General features: G+C 49.7%; 1 protein-coding gene across 1 annotated transcript in view; it reads left to right on the forward strand.

Annotated features, from left to right (window-relative positions):
- ACVR1B (activin A receptor type 1B) overlaps positions 1 to 1,747 on the forward strand; it is a 44,357-nt gene extending 42,610 nt beyond the window's left edge. Inside the window, exon 9 of the mRNA XM_008065997.2 lies at positions 1 to 1,747. This exon is cut by the window's left edge and continues 1,287 nt beyond it. The gene's annotated coding sequence lies outside the window, so the exon portion shown is untranslated.
- Positions 1,748 to 4,108: the final 2,361 nt, after the last annotated feature.

A 4,108-nucleotide genomic window follows, 5' to 3' on the forward strand; every position in this document is an offset into this window, starting at 1 on the left:
GTGGGGAGGGAGTCGGGGGAGGGAGGCATCTGCATGGGTCTTCTTTTACTGGATTATCTGATCAGGGTGGAGGGGACGAGAGATTGGCATCCACATCGGGGGCCCTGCTGCAGGAAGCAGCCTGAGCTGCCGCAGTTTTTGACCCGAGCATAGTATTTAATGACGTCTAGAAGCACGCTTGTGGGTGGTGAGCTGGTCAGCATATCTTAGGTATACAATAACTTTGAAGCCATAACTTTTAACTGGAGTGTTTTGATTTCTTTTTTAATTTTATTGGGAGGGTTTGGATTTTAACTTTTTTTAATATTGTTAAGTTTTTGTAAAAGGAAAACCATCTCTGTGATGATTACCTCTCACTCAATCTATTTGTTTTTAAAGAAAGTCCTTAAAAAAACCACACAAAAAAATTCTCCAATCAAACGCACATAGCTCAATCACACTGGAAATGTTTGTCCTTGCACCTGAGCCTGTCCCCAGCAGCAGTGAGAGCCCCCTTTGCCCTGGGGCTCGGTCTCTCTTGCCTTCTGTCCCCATCCCAGTTCCAGAGCGGTTTTTGCTCGAGGGCCCCAGCCTCGTGTGCATTGTCGAAGCTGGGTGCGCTCTCTCTGGGCATTCATTCAGCAAACGTGTGGCAAGTGCCTGCTGGGTGCCAGGCACCATGCCAGGCGCTGGGAATACATCTGTGAATAAGTCAAGCCCGGGTCCTGCTCCTGGAGCACTGAAAGAGGAGCTGATTTGATAAGTGGGGGCCTATTTTGAGGCCAGAAGGTTTCATGATTGGTTTGAAGACCCTTCTGAGCTTGGAATTTTTGTTCTTATATAAGATCACTGAAGAAGGAGGAACTTCCCACCATGCCCTCGCAGAGAGACCAGAGGTGGGCAATGAGACCTGGGGTTTAGAGCCCCAGGGGAGACCCCAGACCACTGCATCCTGCGCCCCTCCTGGCGGGGGAGGTGCACTGTGTACGCAGCCTCGGAGCATCTCTGCCTCCAGCCCAGCAATTCTCTGCCAAAGCCCGTGGGAGGGAGCCCTTCCTCTGCCCTCGGGCTCCCCAGTGCTCCCGGCCCTTATATTTATTTGCCTCGTGGATTGCTTCTTTCCTTGCATTAAAGGAGATCTTTCCCTAACCCTTTGGGCCAATTTACTGGCCACTGACTCGTTTCATGGGGGCACCTTGACCCCTGCTGACCTCCCGCCTGTCCGCCCTGCAGCAAAACCTTGGCGAGTGGCAGGTGGCGATGGAACTTAGACCCCTCTGCCTGGGATCTGCCAGTCACTTCCCCCGGCGACTCCCAAGCTACTAGCCCATGCCCCGGGTGGCCCTTCTGTGCTCACCACACAGGCCGTCCGGTTCCTCCACTCTGAGGGTGCGGAAAAGGCTTTTGGGAAGCTCGCATGCCCACCCTGCCACTCTTACATTGAGCGAGTTGGGGAGAAACTAAAGCCGTGTTTCTGGTCCCTGAGGCCAACCCTGATCCAAGGGGTCGCCTGCACCTCTGGATTCCGACTCACAGACCAAGTCAAGCCCGTTCTTCTGTCGCCGTCAAGGCTTCCGAACGGCATTCTCGGTACTTCTGTTTGTTTTTGTACATTTTATTAGAAAGGACTGTAAAATAGCCACTTAGACACTTTACCTCTTCAGTATGCAAATGTAAATAAATTGTAATATAGGAAATCTTTTGTTTTAATATAAGAATGAGCCTGTCCAATTTCTGCTGTATATTATTAAAAGTTTTATTCACAGAGCTTTTCTGGAGCCATCTGTCACGTGTGAAGGGTGCTACCCAGCTTTCGTCGGGGAGTTGGGACTGGGGTGGTGGTTCTGAGGTCGTTTCTACCATCTGGCCAGTGTCTGTTGCTCTTGCCAGTTGCAGCAAGCCACATTCAGAAAAGCGGCTGATCCAAACACCTTAGGTCTTCCTGGGACTGGCTTGTTTTCGGAGAAGGAAGGTGTGAGGGACAAAAGACACTCTGAGCAGCCTTTTATTTTGTTTTTTTTGTTGTTGTTGTTTTTTTTTGAGTTGGAGTCTCACTCTGTCGCCCAGACTGGAGTACAGTGGCCGCTTCCGGCCACCGCAGCCTCGATCTGCTGTGCTCCGGTGATCCTTCCGCCTCAGCCTTCCAAGTAGCTGGAACTACAGGTGCACGCTACCACGCCCAGCTAATTTTTTGATTTATTGTAGAGATACGGTCTCGTCAAGTTGCCCAGGCGGGTCTCGAACCCACGGGCTCAGGCAATCCACTCACCTCGGCCTCCCAAAGTGCTGGGATTACAGGCTGAGCCACCGAACCCGGCCTATTTTGTTTTTTAAGTGTGGGGTACAAGTGAGGGTTAGGTCCATATGTGATCATCATACAGGTAAAGTGTAAGTACCCTTACTGATGTTATGAGCAGCCTTTTCTTGGGCTTTGTTTGACTTTGCCCTTGTCTTTAGGTATTTCTCTTATTTTTGAAAGAGGGTCTTGCTCCTGGTTAGTCTCTCGTGTCTCAGGGGCCTGAGCCCTCTGTCTAAATCGAAGTGTAATTATGAATTCTGGGATGCTTAGATGACTTGGAGATGGAAATCTTCAATACCAGTTACTCTGGTGTTCTCAGTGTGGGGCTGGGTGTGAACATCCTGTCTCCAGACTGAGGGGATCCAGAATAGCAAGTCCACGAATCAGTCTACAGTTGAGATGGGGGTCTGTCCCAAAGGCCCCCTCCCAACTCACTGCCATCAGGCGCTCGACTGCCCTACAGCGTCCCTGCCAGATAGATGGCTGTGTGACCTTGGCCTTGTGCTAACACAAAGTGAGAACTTCCTTCTGTAGACCTGGGCAGCCTCTGTGTGACTTCTGCAGGAGTTCAGAGCAGTTACTCTCTTCCCTTATAAGATCCCTTAAAACATTTGAATCCTCTGGCAAAGCTTTGTGTTTCTTCTGTTAATCATTAGCAAATACTGGCTGGGTGAGGTGGCTCAAGCCTATTATCCCAGCACTTTGGGAGGCCAAGGCAAAAGGATTGCCTGAGCCCACGGGTTCGAGACCAGCCTGGGCAACATGGTGAGACCTCGTCTCTAAAAATAATAATAATAATTAGCAAATACGTATTGAAAACTGTGTGCTAAGCAGTGTGCCAACATTTGCTCTCTGTATATGAAGTGCTGTAGTCCTCAGAACAACCATATGAGGTGGGTATTAATATCTTCTCTTTATGAGCTAGGAAACGAAGAGTTAGGTCAAATGAATTGCCCAAGGTCACCTGTCTCATGAGTGGAAAAGGCCTTGGGTCCAGGATGTTGGCCACAGACTGCAGCCCCTCCCCCACTGCATCCTGCCTTAGGGTTCCCTGTCCTTCACCCAGGCTGCCTGCTGTCTTCTAAACCTAGCTAGGGCCTGGGGTCAGGAAGGATGCAGATGCCTGACCTTGCATCCAGGTGGCAACTGATGGTACAGACTAGGAGAATCCCACAGATGATGTGCGTGACACCTGCAGACCACATCCCAGAATGCACTTCATCTTGAGACGAGTAAAGCCCAGCTGCCTGCTCCTGCTCCACTGTGATTTTCAAAATGACAGCATTAAGCCTGCAATCCTCATCCTGGTGAATTTCAGGTCCATGCCTGGCAAAAGGACTGATCATTCACAGTCATCTGAACTGGGTTGAGCTCACTACGAGCCACTTCACCTTTCCTTCCGATGAACAGGTTGATTGATCAGAGATGCAGCAGCCATGATACTCCAGCAAGAGACTTGGACTGTTTCTGCTATCTCTGTCGATAAAAGTTATGGCAGGATAAAGGACAATTTAATTAGCAACTGATCGGATTGCTGGGATAGATGCCAAACTTAAGCTTCCAGGCATAAGTTACTTGATTTTCTCCAGCCCAACGACAATCTCAGACGGGAGGACAATGGAAAACTCTGGGTGGGGCATAATCAAGGATTTTAAAAAGTGACAGGTTGTCAAAAAATTAGGTGCGGTGGTGCATGCCTGTAGTTCCATCTACTTGGAAGGCCGAGATAGAAGGATAACCTGGGCCCAGCAGGTTGAGACTGGATGACAGAGTGAAACGCCAACTCAAAAAAAAAAAAAAGCCAGGCTCGGTGGCTCAGCCTGTAATCTC

The sequence above is a fragment of the Carlito syrichta genome, unplaced genomic scaffold, assembly GCF_000164805.1.
Source record: "Carlito syrichta isolate Samal-C Ts95f unplaced genomic scaffold, Tarsius_syrichta-2.0.1 Scaffold104745, whole genome shotgun sequence".
NCBI classification, from domain to species: Eukaryota; Metazoa; Chordata; class Mammalia; order Primates; family Tarsiidae; genus Carlito; species Carlito syrichta.